The following is a 17,920-nucleotide window of genomic DNA, read 5'->3' as shown; positions in this document are numbered from 1 at the left end:
TATATATGAGAACATAGAAGTAAGAGAATTATCTGAAGTCATAGATAAATATAGCAGCCATGAAATCACTTCTTGTTTGATACTTTTTACTTATTATCAAAATGTGTACAGCAGTAAGGAATATAAACATAATACCACTCAATTCAAATATATTTTGAACTGAAGTTGCTTGGGCCTCATTTCTGACGAATATGTTTTTTTCCGTAAATATATTCACTGTTCTGTGCGATCCTCTCTCTCTCTCTCTCTCATTCTCTCTCTCTCTCTCTATGGTAAAGTTACTCAAGATTTGAATTAAAAAGTAGCTTAGTGTTGATTTGTTGATTTACACACACACACACACACACACACACACACACACACACACACACACACACACACACACACACACACACACACACACACACACACACACACACACACACACTGAAAGAAAAATGCTAAATCAAAAATCTCATATCATATTAGTATTTAGTTCAACAATGTATGATAAAAATACTAAATATCCGCGTCTCCTTAAAGTATCACATAAAATGATGTATGTGTGTATTGGGGGGGGGGGGGGGGACAGATTCATTCCACATTCTATTCTGGCACAAATCAATGCCAGAGTAGTATATGAAATTGACGGTATTTGTAAAGATGTGAGCATGCAACTTAAGTAGATATCAGTGATGCCAAACCATGCTCTTCACGTCTATCCGGGGCTCTGACCTCAATGAGTTATGGCCTGCTGTCTGAAACTATTCTAAGATAATACCTTCAGACAACAATGAGTGGGAATGGAATGCACACAATTCGTCTTCATCACTTCGCAAACTCATCAGATTACATTGCATCTTTAAGATCCTTATGGTGGATTTTATCACTTTTTGAAGCACTCCGTTTTATTTAAATCTTGAAAGTGTCATCAGGAAAATAAGAAAATTTCATATTTCTGACTACAGAAAAAATAGTATGATTAATTAATGTTCATTTGATTAATTAGTCAATACTGTATTCTTAAACACATCAGAACGTCTTTGCTTTGTTATGCTTCTCATTGTAATTAAATGAAATAAACTAAGTAAAATTGATCGAAATAAGAATTAATGTGAATGAATTGTTTAATGAGCTTAAGACAATTCGCATGTCTTAAGCGAATTGTCTTAAGACACGTGGAAATCGGAGTTTAACGAAAAACTTACACCAAGTGAAATAGGACTTTCGTCTGTTAACTGCGTGTTTCCTATTGATAAATCCTACGCATTTGCCTGTTTTTCTTGGGAGAGGGAAGAAATTGTTTCTGGGAGGGAAAAATCTCTTTTACCCTTCTTGTGAGATGGATTAACTCATGTTCGATTTAAAAACTCTTAAATATGATATATGCGTCTAGATAAAATATGAATCCCTGTTTTGCAAAAGAAAGACATCGTCGCTACTGAATGCACAACGGAAATCGGTCTAGATATAGTTTTATGTGAATCTCTCATTTCCACGAATGTTGTGAACTTACAGTGCATTCATGGTGTATATGGACTAAGTGTTAGATAATCTGGAATCGAAACTCTCTTCTACACATCAAATGTGTTTACTTGATATCTTGCATTTTTTTTCTGATTTACATGATTAACAATCAGAACTTCGAGCATCTTTAAGCTTCCAGCAAGAAGAAGTAGTCACGTAGACATTCGCCAACATCCATGCTTACAGTGGGCCATCGACCAACCAAGCCAATGATGGGAGGACAAAGTAGTGTGGTAAAGCAACCATAATTAGGATTTTCATGTTGTACAATACAGTTCATCCCAAAAGATATTATAGGATCTTATATTGTCTGAAAAATTGGAAGGGTTTCTCTATCATTGGCCTCCATCAGGCTTTTTAACACTTTTATTGGATTGCAAGCTGCAGTATCCTTGACATGCCAAAGATACTTGCCATGTAATATTGCATGAAATGCAAAGTGGGGTAATAATTTGAACTTTTATAGTAACAGCACCTCTAAACTTCAGCAAGGAGAAGATAAAATTAGTAGATTCAGAATGCATCAAAAAAGCATTGAAGTCTATTAACGATTTATCTGAAACAAGCCATTTACAAATAGAGTATAAAAATTACCATATCTTATATTATATAGAAGGTACGGGTATTCTTTATAAGATTTTCTTTTACATAGTTCAAGTCGATATCGATTGATCAGAATTTGTTGAAGGTATATGTCAATTTTTTGTATATATATATATATATATATATATATATATATATTTTTTTTTTTTTAAGCAGTGTTCATTATTTGCTACACAAATTGATATTAATCGCGGATTAATACTAATGAAAAGGTTCATTAACTCTGAAAGAAATATTGAAAAATATTTAATTGTAAGGAAAGATCTGACACCTGTATAAGACGGATATATCTTTGTCTTCATGATTTCTTCGTTTTGGTCTGTCCTTTCTTAATGATTTCAAGGTCACACGGTTCGGCTTTAAAACACGTGTGTTCGATAAGCCAAGAAAAATACGATCCATTATCTGTTTTTTTTTTTTTTAATCCATGATGAGAAAACATTTACTAATGACATGCAAGTTGAATTCAGTTACTAGACAATGAGTTCAGATGAAAATATTAGCTGTAATTACACTACATTTGATGTAAACAAAACTATATGAATACAAATTGGGAAGGGCTAGGGGAAACGGAGAAACCTTCCTGACAGTTATCTGACTCGCAGCAATCATTGTAAGATTTTTGAACATTGTTCTTTTCCCTACATGCTATAATTGGATGTAGTTTCAAGGATGTTGGGAAAGAGTGGTAGGATTTGTCAATTTGCTAACATTTTTTTCCTTTCGTAATAATGACCTTTCACTGTTATGAGTAAAATAATCACTGGTTAGGTATTTCATAGGGTTTGTTCTTGCAATAATAATTCTGATATCAGATTGTTATCTGGTGCTTTCATTCTTTGCACGTGTTTTCTTGGGCGTATACTTTTGTGGAACTACATTTTAGTCAACAGGAAAATTCCAAGCTTCAAGATGCATGCACGAGGCACGTTGTCATTTTCAATGCTTATCAGGAAGATATTGATAAAAGGAGTGCCTCCTTGATTTTTGGCCGCCCCTAGTTGATGTGGGTCAGAATTGATTATTAAGAGAGAAGAGGTCTTTCAAAAATTCCATCTGATTTGAAATCATGGATAGCTTAATTTAGTTTTTTTTCCCCTTCTCTGCTCAAAATTGTGGCAATGTAAGAAAACAAAGATTTACAAATATATAATAGTGAGTACGGTACAGTATTCACAATATAATAGGAGAATTTCATCGTCTAGTGTATAACCATTTTTGCTCTTTCCTCTTTATTGGAGGCGTGAAGTAGCTTGACAATGGAGGTTCGTGTTTGATCTCTAGAGCAGGGTTTCTGGACTATGTAAAAATAAATAAAAATTCAAAAAGTGTCTAAACTTAATAAAAAAAATATATAAAAAATCCTTAGCCCACTCGAAGTATTAATGCACTATAGGTTTACAACCTCTTTCATAAGTGAAGTCAAGTAAATAATAAAAAATAAACCTGACTGAAAGTGTTTAGGTGTTTGTAAAATGCAGCATTCAATCATAGGTGATAGGTGCGAGACTAATACACAGTTTATTCCAGTGGTTTAAAAAAAATCCATATTCAGTTTTCGGAGCAGAGTTTTTATAATAATCCAATCCTTAGCCCACTCTTAGTAATAATGCATTACAGTTTACAGCCTTTCGTGCGTGGAATCCACTTTAAAATAATTTAAAAAAAAAATTCAGCGCATGTTGCTCCACAATTTTCAAGAATTAAATACAACGTTAAAATTAAGAAAGACTGAGTTATGTGAACAATGTTATGATAATCTCAAATTATCAATGTCGATGACGTTAATTTTATACGTTGTCAGATTATGTATCATGAGTTTATTCATGAAGAAATTTACTATCGGTCCGATAGGCAAATGATAAAATGCATGTGACACGTAAGAGTCTCGTGGCTTTTTGTTTTTGCAGTTTCCATTTGGATACATAACTTACTAGATCTAAATCAGGTGATATTGATTTAGATTCGAAACAAAAACAGTTTAAGCGAAGGAAAAAAAATGCAAAACATATAATCTTATCTTCTAATTCAAGGGAGAAAAACCACCAATTCACGCCTGCTTTTATTTTGCATTCCAGCATTCAGGTGGGTGTGAATTCCATTGTGGAAAGTCGTTAGATGGAGGATGTTTTTCACTCTTTGTGTAATGCCACCTCCCTACTATCACTCTGCTTACGGAGGTCTGAAGTGACTTGAAAAAGTTTCTATGTTTGATCTCTAGAGCAGGATTTTGAATTTATGTTTTTAGTCCACTCAAGACACTAATGTACTGTGGGTTTGCTTGTTTAAAAACATATTGTTAGTTGTGGTTCCAATAAAAGATTTAGAATTTCATACAAAGGAGGGAAAACATTTCTGTTAAACGATATCATAATAAATAGAGGTTCAGGACTATGAATTTTATTATAAAAGATAAGTAGATATGAGAATATTTATTTAAAAAATGTCGCTTAGCCATATGTTGTTTATGTACTGCTAGTAGCGAGAACGGTCCGTTCTAAGACATATAAGAAAATACGTACGCAGTTGTTTGGCCTTGTTCCAATCGTCCTTGTGACAGGTCATCACAAATAGCCTCTCCCATTTCCGGAAGTCAAACAAGTGAGTATTGTTACCGGCTACTTAATAAGCAAGTTAGCTAACGCGAGTTTTGGTTTTCATGTGCATCCGGTCATCTGACAAGAAAGAAACAAAATATTATTGCGAATATGAATTGTTCCTCTTATCTTTTATCATGATTTAAGATGATGTGGCAAGCAACATATTTACTATGATTAAGATTTATAGTCATGATTAAGATTAAAATTTCCATTCATTGTTTGCTATTTTCAAAATGGTGTTTAGGAAATTCTCTCTCTCTCTCTCTCTCTCTCTGTCTCTCTCTCTCTACATTTGAACACTGTATAGAAAGGATAGGTTATTGCTTATATATTATAGCATTCAAATGAATTAATATCTGCTATTAAACTTAATTTTCATGTTATATTTTGCGATAAGATATAACAGGTTTTGCTATATTGCATGTTTGAGACTGCAATATATCACAGACAATCATAAAAAGGTGCCTTCGTAACAGCATTATGTATAAGGGGTCTTTCATTTATTATCGTAACAATTGAACTTGGAGCCACTTTCAGGAACGTTTTGGCAAAATGTTTACGCCAATTATTTCTATTTCTTTATAAATTTCTGCAAGGGTAACTTGCAGAAATTTATAAAGTCATCTCAGATTTTTGTTTCTGTCGGACCATTTTTTTAAATTATACAAAGTAAAATTATATGATCGGTATATAAGACGAAAAAGTCGAATTTCATAAAATGCTCCTCTATCTCATTGATGCGCTTGTTATATTTTTTTTTTTATAAAAGTATCACCATGAAAGAGAATTCTGATTTCGTCATGGGCATAATGATAGTTCTCTAAGAAGCGGAAATATCAATAAAAGTAAATTAAAATTTGAACATTTTACAAAAATGCCATTACGAAACGTACCATATTATAATGGTCTACAATGACGTTAGCTTATGTTCTGAGGACATATAATTTTTGTTTTGCTTAATTTTTTCCACTGAAATGATACAGCAGAAACTGAAATGAGGCAAGGGCACAAATTCTAACACACACACGTTTATCACATTTCATTAAATTCCTTTCAGTCAGAGTGAAATAATCACTCTCATTTAGAATTTTTCAAGCTTTGTCAATGAAAATGATTTAATTAAAACCGAAACCAAACGTGAGTAGACACATTTTAGTGAACATCCTGGATACCAAACTTGATTAAATTCTATCCAACCATAGCAGACTTATGTAATTTCTTAACTCACAAAATTCTATAAGAATTCCAAATACAGTATTTCAATAAAACCTGTCCATCCAGATGTAAGAAATAACACAGGTACAGATGGACAAAAAGAATCTAATAAATGCTTCTACATTTTACAAACTTCTAACACCTCTTCTATTAAAATAATGCAAGAATAAAGGCTAGCCAAGCTAAGTTATCAAGACATATTTTGATAATAAATGATTAAGTGAAGGACAGATAAAAGAATATCCACTTTACTATTTAAAAATTTCCAAACTCTTGAGTGTAAAGATCAATCTAGTTTCTGTAGCTCAAATGTCTGATAAGTGAATAAGATTTGAATGCAATGGACCACTTAGCACAAGACTATTTTAAGAACTCTTTGGACTTTTGATATGTTTGAAAATATGATTACTATATCTGTTCGCTAAACCTGATATTGGAAATAAAATTCGTTACCAATTGTATAACCCCTGTAGAAAATTCCAATTAGTTGCTTTTTTAAAACACGCTGACGATTGTTCACTTCACAAAATTCCCTTCATCATACGCATGCTTTACGTTACTTTCGTAAGTACACAGGTCGTTTTCTAAACATAAAAAAGTGAATAGTATTAACGATAATTATGTTCTCTGCTTGTTAACACACACAGAGTATTCGTCAAGACTCCAGCGTGTGAATTAACCTACCAGTAGTTTGGTCATATTAATACTTCTCAAATATCAACTGAAATATTTCTTGGTTGCTGTTTATATGTTAATATAAAACAATTCATTAAAATGAATAATAACAAAAATGACGTTAAATTTAAAAATGAAATCAATGCATCCTATACGCTATTTTATTTCCCAGAGGGGGAAGGTAGATTTGCTGACTCTTAGAAATGAGGCCCACTTTGTTTTTGAAATTTGGTTATTGTTGTGATCGTTAGTTGGCCTTCAGACGAAATAAAAACAACAATAACGAGAAGTTACTGTTATCTTGTGTTCCTAATATTAGCTTGTATTAACATGTGAATATCGTATTGGCTACACTTGATTTTTGAGTTAAGAAGTTAAAAAAAAAAAAAACTGACTTTATTCAGGAAAGAATAAACCATAATTACCTACGTTAAAGATCGAATAACTCTAAAAAGAAATAATAGAAAGAAAGAAAGAAAGAAAGCCAATCAAGTTCCTCTCGCTGAGAAGAGAAGCAACTGCTTTGAACCTTTAAGAAGACTTACAAAGCGGCAACAATCTTGAAGAAAATCACCAAGACAGGTCATTTTTAAATTTTATATATGTGTAAAATTAAAGCTGTTTCTAATGAATAGTAAAAAAAGAAACATTGATATTAATTCTTTTATATGCCCTCTTTTTTTTTATTGAGATATAATGCGAGTTTGCATCATTCCCACAGTCTTTTAACACATTCGTGTTTATAGTAACATCTTTCAATATGTGCCGCTGTTACTATCTACCACTCAACACATATGAGGTAATCTTTGCATTTTATTTCTGGTCGAGTCTTGCATGGAAAATGAACTTTGGATGACAATGTTTTAATGATCGAGATCTTTATATTCTTGAGTTGCTTCACTTTAATTTCTGTGGGAAAATGAGAAATGTTCACGTAAATCTTCATGTAAATGTAAATCAGATATTATTATTTGATTTTAAGCAGAGAGATTCGTTCTTTCTTGTGTGATCTTATATTACATGATTATATTACTAGAAAAAAACAATGCAAACCACGGAATAGTTATGATCACTGGCATGCAATAAAATGTTTATTCAATTAGAATTTATTCCTTTTCTTTTTGTATTCTTCCAAATATCGATTAACAAATTTCAACGCCAAAATGAAATGACAGAAAAATATATAAATGTTCGTGTTCAGCGCTTTCCAGTTTTCCATCTTTCTTGGTATTCTCATTATATCTTCAATAGCCTTGTGTAAGCAAAGCTGTTATGATAAAAATGCTTTTCAAACAATACTTCATTGTATACTAACTTTAATCTTTGACGATTTCAAACTAGCAGTGACCAGATAATGGTAACAATTAAAGTCTGAAATCAGCAGCTTATCGCTAATTAACTTGGGATAAATAAAGCAAATCATGTGGCAGCAAGCAAGTGGTGAAATATTCAACACTATACACACTTTAAAATGAAAACTTAAAAATAACAACAAAATTGATTCACAAGACTCTCCGTATTGAAAACACTATATTCTCATTGGTACTGCACTGCATTTCCACTTCATTGGCTACATATTATTAAGAATTGAAAGAAAATCTTTCGTTTTTTTTTTTTTCGATATCGCGAAAGGTAGGTTTTGAATTGAATGACCCAACACTTTTAGTGGACCGCGTTTGTTTTCGTTAAGTGACGATTTCGAGCTGGAAAATGACTTGTTAGGCCCAATAGTCTGTCACAGCTAAAAGTGATAAAAGTTCTATGCATTCTAGAAACGGGATTCGAACCTAGGTCTTCCAACCAAAGAGTCTTACGAAAATTCTAGCCAGATCGAAAGTGAAACTTTTCAAACCACTTCCAATATGCAAGATGATTTCACGCCGGAAGAGAAAAATCATTTAAAGAAGAAAAAGAAAGAAACTAAAAGAAAAACTGAAAGAATATTTCAAACAGAAAGTGGGTTCAATTTAACTAGTTCGGATGAAACTGGATTAATTATCTCATTTCTTCCAGATTTCCACAAATAAATACTTTTCATTTTATTACTCTGCCCTGCAAAGACTGATGTAACAATTTTTGGTTTACTCAGTACACCCGACTTTAACAGAGGCCCTTCCATGTGTTGCTGAAACAGCTTATGCAGCTCTGCTTCTTTTAAAGAACTAATTATTTTCTTAGTATGTCGTGCAGAAGCCTTTCGGAACAGCATACACACACACAATTACCTTGTCTTCATTCCGATACGATCTACAGGCTGCGGAGAATGACTCGTGGAATGTGCGTCTGGTGAAACAGTGGAGTTCCCAGAAAGGATCGAATTCCTCACCTTCCTCTCCCTCCCCCTTCACGGATGCCCACTCATGTCATTAATGCGATTAAGCAACGCTAGTTGTGTTCGTGTAGAGCGGAACAGGTGTGAAAACAAAAAGCGACTGCAGGAGAGTACAAACATCATTTGTAAAGCAAACAAGGTTCGTGTCTGCAGCAATGGTCACAAGTCAAGGGTTAAACACTTTTTAGATGCCTTCCGGACACGTTCACTTATTATTTTGGACTGCTATTGGAGATGATGTTCAAGTTGGGAATGGGATGACGCAATACGTTAGGAAAGGAGGAGGGTTGAAAGGAAGCGTTTCTTTACCCCTAGATGACGATGCACTTTGTGTGTGTGTGTGTGTGTGTATGTGTGTGTGTGTGTGTGTGTGTGTGTGTCCAGAGTTGACTTTCAACAGTTAACTAATTTAGCAATTCCAGCATTTGGACTTTGACTTGCACATTGACTGTTAACGAAGCAGTTTTTGTTCTATGAATGAATGAATTAACAAACGAATTCAACTTGAAATTCGATTTTGTGCACCTTAAAATGTTTACAAAATTTTCACGAAGATACGCAGACTTCCCTGGAAATTTAGATTTGATTTCAGGAGTATCAATATTACACGCACGCACGCACGCACGCACTCACGCACGCACTCACGCACGCACGCACGCACACACACACACACACACACACACACACACACACACACACACACACACACACACACACACACACACACACACACACACACACACATACACTTTTCGCTAGTATTTTATTTAATATCATCAGAGCAATGTTAAAAAAAAACAATATAAAAGGAATTCGTGTAAGTGCACTGCAGCGTATGATTACAACTGAAAAACATGAATGAATAGATATACAACTGAACAAAAGCATATCCAGAAGGTTACGTTGGTCGCTTCTTTTGGTGCTTAAAAAAAATCATAATCAAAAAATAAAAAAAAATCCATTCTTAGACTGGTTGATATAAGAAGGCCTCACATTACTCCTTAAAAATATTCAAACTTTAAGAAACTACGATGTAATCGATGGATATGTTCCAGTTTATCATGTGGTCTTTATCAGGATATCGTCTGCAATTTCCTATTTTCCATGTTTTTGAAATCTAATGTAATCCATATGTTCTTTCTTGCTTCTTTCTGAAGAATTTCAGGTTTTTCCAGTAGTCCCAGCCCTAGTTACAAACCATACGACAAAGTGGATATGCTTGACCCGGTTGCAGCTTGTACCTTATCGTGGATTGTACTGTAGGTTCTTCAGCACTAACATCTATTGAAGAAGTATTATCAGGTCTTCCTGCATTAAGTTAAACTTAAGTAAGAATGATTTCATGTCCATCTTGGGGATGTAAAAGTCATCATTTGCAATAGAAACCTGTTCACTTTTTTGTTTCTGAACAACACTCATAGTCTACTGGACATCTGTTAATGAGTACAAACTCACATTTTCCAAATATGGGGAATCACACTGTACTACACATGATTGCATTAATTTTTATAATTAAGTTTTATGCCGATCTCTAACGTCTCTATTGATTGATGTCAATCTTGCTTGGATGATGATGATGATGATAATGGCACCTGTTGAACTTAGCGAAATCGAAATACTTACGGTGTATTTGACTTCAGATGGAACACCCGCTTTTGAATCCCATCTAGAAAGCAAGAAACCTTTACAATTACTTTGCAAGTATAAGTTACCTGCTCTCATATGGGGTTGACAAGTTTGTCTTCGGAGAAAACACAGATCTTTCACTTCGCGAAATAGAAAGAGTAACAAGATTGACACACGATTAATAGACATACTGATCTCACAAACTTAGCTGTTTTGGTCATAATTAAAACAACTAACCAGTTAGAATACTAACAAAATATAGTTAGAATAACCGTCCTTTCTTCTACAATTACTCTGATTTTCGGGTTCTTTAAAAATAGGAATTATATTTTGAAGACGCTTATGTATATAAAAAAATTTCAGTGGTGCCTAATTATGAAGAACATCTGGATTTTTAATTTAATCGAATGTGTTAATGTGTTTAGCTATTAAAAAATAGTACCAAATTCGAACTGTCTCGCTGAACCATTAGTAGAGTTAAAATAACCGCCAAAAACGTGTTTAGGGTCTCACTTAACATCGAAGAAGAAAAGGAGTAATAATAAAATTATGTTAATTTACCGAATATTCTTTTCTCTTTTACGGCAAGTGTAAGACGGAAAACATTTAGTAAATAACATGCATTTTATAACGTAATAAATGATTATTATCACATGAAATGATGGCCCTTTTGTTTTTATTGCATTTCCGCATCTTTCTTTTCTTTCTTTTTTTTTTAATTATTATTGAGCTTAGAGTAATATACTATATATATTACTTATTTCCAATTAACTGATAATTCTATGCATTTAACGTAAATGCAGAGAATTATCGGTTAATGGTCGTCAATGATCAATATTTTAAACAGACAAGTGAAGAAAGTGTATTTGTTCTCAGCATCCCGTTCTTAAAAATCAACACCTAATCAGACAGCGTGTTAATCCTCTAATTTGTTTCTGGAATGTTCTAGATTGCTGCAAAGGATCACAGAAAAGTTGTCTGTGGTTTCGCAGTATGCATTCCCTTCAAGACATTTCCCACAAGCTGGCAGGTGTTAGAAGATAAGCAAGAGGCTGCCATCCACTGAACAGGTCTGACCCAGCATTAATGTACCGTACATGCCACAAGATTGCCCTTTTCATAGGCGGGCGTTCACCTTTATCCACTCTGTGCAGGTTATCGATGTAAATAGAGACTGAGAAATCATAGGAGAAGTGAAGAAGTCGTTTTCTATTGTGATAATCATTTCAGGAGTGTTCTTTCTTTATTGATGCCTATTTTTCGGGACCGGATATAACTTGAATTTGAAAGGCAAATCAATATGATCCGAACAGGTCAAAAACTGTATCTATATCGGAAAAAAAAATTCAACTACAGTATTTCGTTTATTTAAGGCTGACAGGTTCATAAGCTGTTAATTGTATTACACATTACTTTAGCAATATTAATAATCGCTAAATAATGTGAAATATAATTAACAACTTATGAACGTGTCAGGCTTAAATAAACGAAATACATTCTCTGTATGCTTATAAAAGCTTTTATAAACATACAGAGACATCTACACTTTTGGTGGAAAAGATCTGGGTTTTAATCCCCCCCCCTTTATGACGCAATCAGGGATTTTCAACTGAAGGTAAATTCACAGCAAGGGTTGATTTTTTTTACTTCCGGAATCTGTTTTCTTTTCATCGCGAAAAATAGGCAAGCTTGTCAGAAGAACACACGCAGTTGATGTGAATAGGATTAACCCTATGAGAGCATTAAGTGCTCTGATATAGTTAATCAGAGCACTTAATTTCCAAGAAGTCAAGGTACTCATCCGTGACATTTCATTGAGTGTAATGCACAAAGGGGAAATGAAAACGAAGTGTTTATTTAAGCCATAAATCGTTACTTTACAAAGTGTTTGGTATTATAAAAAAAAAAAAAAACCATTGGGCATCTGTCAGAAAATAAGACTCATTTTTCTGCTCTTGGTAAAGTACTTTTTTTGCTTTACAAAAGTAGCATAAAATCAATGTAGCAAAAGTAAAATATTAAAAAAAATGTTTCAGAAAATTAACTCATCATTTGCTGCAGAAGAAGGGATATGTGAAGAGAGCATTTTCAGTCTCCTTTCTTTATGAACAAAATGATATCACATGAATATCGTAGCTGCACTATCAGTTACTAGATGGCAGGACGACTGGAAACATTGTGAATGTAGAGGCAACGTGCTCAGATTTCTACATGTTGCATTATCCTCAAAACTTCATCTCGGTTGATAGAAGTGTGCAAGGCGAAAGTACGAAACGCCACACACCACGAGTGATTATGGCGTAATCACTGGAATGTTCTGGACCATCCGATTCGTAGTGTTTATGTGAAGAACATGTTGCACGTTAGAGTTCGAGATTTCAGATGTTACTTAAATATTTAAGTTACCTTTGCTATACCATAAAATTGCCTTAAATTCTTTATTAATTCTTCAAGCGGCCAGGTTTTCTTCGGAGGATGCACCTTATTTGTCGCGTATTACTTGTTTAAAGTAATTTCCTGGATATCATTTCAGGTCCCTTTCGTTTCTCATTCCTCGGGAAGACGAGTCCACAAAAATCTGAAGAACTATGTTCTGTTTAGGCTAAAAGATCACCTACAAAAATTCATAAATAATTCATATACAGCACCGTTGACATCAATAAACTGTAACGAAAAACTCATTCAGTAGTGACTCCCGCCCACTCTTGTTACGGTTGAAAGGCAATATCGTGAAAGAAATGCTTGATCATTGTTGCACGTGAAAGCTGGCGCCAATATTTTATTTATTTATTTTTTTGTCTGTATGGATTATGTATCAATGTGTATTTTAATAAGTACACACTCTACAGATAACTTTATAATCTTGCTTATTTCTGTCTACATTTATCAGAAAGTGTGGTCTTTCTTATTTACTAATGTGTATCAACTCTTTGTGCTGGCTTATGGAGATATGATGTTTATATATTTTGTACGTGTTGCAAGTCAGGTGACATTTCTGTCTGCAAGTGCGTCGTTACGATTCTTGAAACCCCTCCCTTTCTAAATGTTTGCGTGCAATTGTATATCGTAATGCGACACCTTCTCCTCGATTCTGAAAACTCAATTATCTTTCAACGACTTTATCAGCTTCATTTAATAAACATAACTAGGCAGTTAACAAAAGAAGGAGCACGTGGAATGGAATGGACAAAAGTGATTATAGAAGGGAAATAAATTTGTTTTCCATAAATTCAGAGAATAAACACAAGAATCAAAAGGAAATACCAAAAATCCAAATTTGTACTTATGTTTCGTACATTCTCACATTCTTTTGTTTCGTACATTCTCAGAGAACTGCAGTTTTGCTTATTCATCTCTAATAAATCCTGAAATTTTCCTGTTATGCATGAGAATTTATCTCATCCGGAAGTGTACATAGATATATTCAATCTACATTGAAATAGCCTGTCTCAGGCCGATGTTTCGGGATTTTTTGTTTTAAAACTTTGGCTTATCCGCGCCATGATGATGTGCATTCTTGGTTGTCTTAGTACTAACAGAATCAATTATAATACGTGCTGCTCATTATAATTGATTGAGAAAGGAAATATTTATTATAGCTAGTTAGGTATATTAATAATTAGGAAATTTCATGTGTCATAATCCAGACAAACCAATATCATGGGTGCGTTACTCAAACGATAAAAGTAAGGAATTGTTTTGAAATATTTTAAAACATAAACCATTTTACTCAAAGAAATTATAATGCTTCATTACTTTCATATGTCTATGTATGAAGAAATTTTATTATTTCAATGAATCTTTTGTGAAGAATCTGTATCTAATAGGGAGAAATATTTTCTATTTTCATTTAGTGTATTGATATGAAAAAGTTTTAGTTGTTAGCAATTCAATACATTAAATGAAAATAGAAAATATTTCTCCCTATTAGATACAGATGCTTCATAAAATATTCCGTTGAAATAATAAAAATTGCATTTTATTATTTTTTATTTTCTCGATAGAAGAATGTTTAGACTTCTGGTCGAAAAAAGAGAGTTGGTATAAGTGGTTAGAACATCCCTGGGACGTGTTAGAGTTTTTTTGTTTGTTTGTTTCTGTCATCTTGTGTAAAGATGATAGAAAAAAAATCTGTCATAGTGCAAAAAAGAGCAATAAAACATTACAGTTTTGTCAAAAAAGCGCAATATAATTTAGATAATTTCGTATGAAATGTGTGGATCAGGATAAACTTGGATACCACATAAAATATGTCACACATTTGCCTGCCTGGGTGGTTAGCGTATCCCCTCTCCAACTAACATGTTGCTGATTCGAATCCCACCATGGGCATGAATTGTCTTAGGTGGGAGACGAATTTCATCGCTCCATGTGAGACCACCTCCCCCACTTATTAGAGGAAAAAAAAAATCCTTAGCTCACACATGGTACAAAATATACTACAGGTTTGCAAGTAACCTTTCTTGGGTGGAGCAGTATTTAAAAAAATATGTAATAGAGTAAATGCACTCAAGATTACAGGATTTATTTTCTTTTCCTAATATGTCAAACCCATAAAGCAGATTTTTGGCAGACAAACGAGCATGACTATATAATAGCAATAGAAAGGACACTTCCCATTCAAATTTTCTTTTTGCCATAAGACGCAATATCTTATTATAATCCACCTATATATTCATTAATTCATCATCAAAATATCATAATATGGCTGATTAATCCTTTTGTAATTGCAATATTAACATTAGCTGATGAAAGTGACATTGACAAGCAATAGTTTACACAAAGATCTGGTGAGAGACTTAGGCCTGTACTAAAATATTCCGCATAGATGATGGAATTAAAAATGGCCTTGCTTCCATGACTTCATTTTCTTGTGAAAATAAATTTTAGCACACTTTTCTCAAGCAAGTTCGCTTGTATGTTGCGGCAATATTTTTGGACTTTTTAACTAAATTAGGGACCGAAAAATACACCTAAACGAATCAGGTATGAAAAGAAGCTTGAATGGTTGATTTGTGGAAATGTGAAAGTTTTCTATAGGTTGCATGAAAATGTAATGTTTTATATCTTAATGGAAGAAGCGTTTCCGTAGTGCATTCAATATTAACGATGCTCTTTCGTAAAGACTTGGTTTCGAATTTGGTCTTGAAAGCGAAGGACCTTTATAATTGTTTTTCATCTGAAAGCGATTGTGTCAATCTTATACGGAGGTGGAAGGGTATTTTCTCAGCAAAATGCTGGTTTTTAATTCCGAAAGACCAACAAATACAGATTAACTGGCCAGAAGAACATACGTTCTTAACAGACGTAATACACTGCCTCATTTGTATTTAAAAAAATGGGAATGGACCAGAAGAATCAAACAGCAGAGAAAATAGTGGTTAAGAAAAGAAATTAAAAATTAAAAAAAAATGGAGAGTGAATATTTTAGGTATCTCTGCTGGCTTCAGATTTCTAGGGTCATTCATTAGAGGGTCATTCATTAGAGGGTCAAACATAAGAAAATTTACTCCAAGCGAATAGTCTGAATGAACATTTAAATGAATATAAAAATTTCTTGGGAAACCATTAAAGAAAGAGTAGTTGAAAATGTGATAGAAAACTTGGGAAAAAATTAGGTTGAAATATGAAGTTGAATGTTTTTTTCACACTTTCATTCAGTGCAAAGGTGCAAGGAAATCGAATTTGTACCATCAGCATGATGCCAAATTACTATCTGTTAGCATTTAAAAGGAAAGATACTGTGAATAACATAAGAAAAATACCACAAAATGGTTATTTAAACACGAAAAAAAATTGATAGCAGGGAGTCAGAAACAACATTTACTTATATGAATATTCTTCCATATTTTTCTGTTTTCACTTAATTTTACTCAAACTTTTATAAAATAATGCTTAATGTGCCATTAAATTAATATGCATATATTTAAGAAAATGAAGAAACACCTCTTATGTAAATTTTCCTGTGTACGAAAAAAAAAAGCTATTGATCTGATCTCCTCCAAAAAAGTTTATATAATTTTTGCGATATTGATTTGTAGGCTTATTTTCAAAAAATTGTTAAGACCAGTTTAGGAATTTGAACGAAATATAAAAGTTTTAAAATAATATTAATAGTTATTTTAGTTGTTAGAAAAGATAAGCTACATCTATCATCTATGCAACTTGTCTTTTCCACAACTAAATTAACTGTCTATATTATTTTAAAACTTTTGTGAAGGAAGAATGAAATTGTAATGAGTTGCAGTATTCGCTAACTCGAACTATTTTTTTTTTTGGGGGGGGGGGAGAATAATTTTTTGGAAAAGCTGTATGCTCAGGACTATCTTCCGAATTATAAATATTATCCATTGACAGTCTGAACTATGCACATCAGATAAATAAATTTAATGAAAACATAATATTGTCATGTTTCAGATGAACTATTTCAAACTACATGAGTCTCTTTATGAACATATTATCTTTATTATCTTTACAATTTTCGAGGTATTTTCCAAGCATGTTAATGCCTTGACTCTTTCAGGTGCACATTTTGCTCAGAGATGTCTTCCGACAGTTTAACCGGGAGCCATCTGAGGGAAACTAGTTTTAGGATTTTACATTCTCTCACGAATTCAGCAGGTGACATATTTTTAATGGGTATGCAACCCGATGTGCACGTAATGCAATGCCCTCTTTCTTCTTCTTCTTATTGTCTATGAGTTATTCTACTTGGAGTGGTTTCGCATTGGGAACAAGCAATTTGCTATGCAAAAATTCTTATAAAGCAGATATAAACTTTTTTTATGATTCAGATTAAAACCTGAATGAATATAACTTTAGATAAATCTGGTTTAAATTTAAAATTGAAATCAGTTTTATCTAGTTAAACCCAATATTAATGTGATAGGGAGTGCTAGTGATGGTGTTTTAATAACTACAAAATAAAAACTTAAATCCGGTTGAATGTAACAATCCTTTATACATGGATTTTCATTTCATAAGATAAGAACATATTTGCATTTAGAAACGTTGTTTGTGTTCGTGAAAATTATAATATATTCCTTATGAAAGAAGTAAATAATATGAAAATTAAAAAATCTTCAATGCCTAGATCTAGAAAATAAAGGACATCGAGAAAAAACAAAGAATAAAGAAAACATGAAGTTTGGTTTAATTTATCTATTTGCGACAGAATCCTAATGTGAAAAAAAAAAACATCGCTTCAAATAAAATTATGCTTGAGATGCGGTTGATAACAATGACGTTTTTTTTTTTTTTTTTTTTTAACTTAGAAAGAGTTAGATTTTAATCCTCTTTGACACAAGAAATATTAGTTTAGTAATGACTTTTAACCTGAAAAATATCAATTAGTATTAATAAT

Source organism: Typopeltis vanoorti, chromosome 8 (assembly GCF_054136105.1).
Source record: "Typopeltis vanoorti isolate ZY-2024b chromosome 8, IOZ_Tvanoo_1.0, whole genome shotgun sequence".
NCBI lineage: Eukaryota > Metazoa > Arthropoda > Arachnida > Uropygi > Thelyphonidae > Typopeltis > Typopeltis vanoorti.
The sequence above is the reverse complement of the archived record's forward strand: the minus strand, read 5'-3'. Positions refer to the sequence as shown.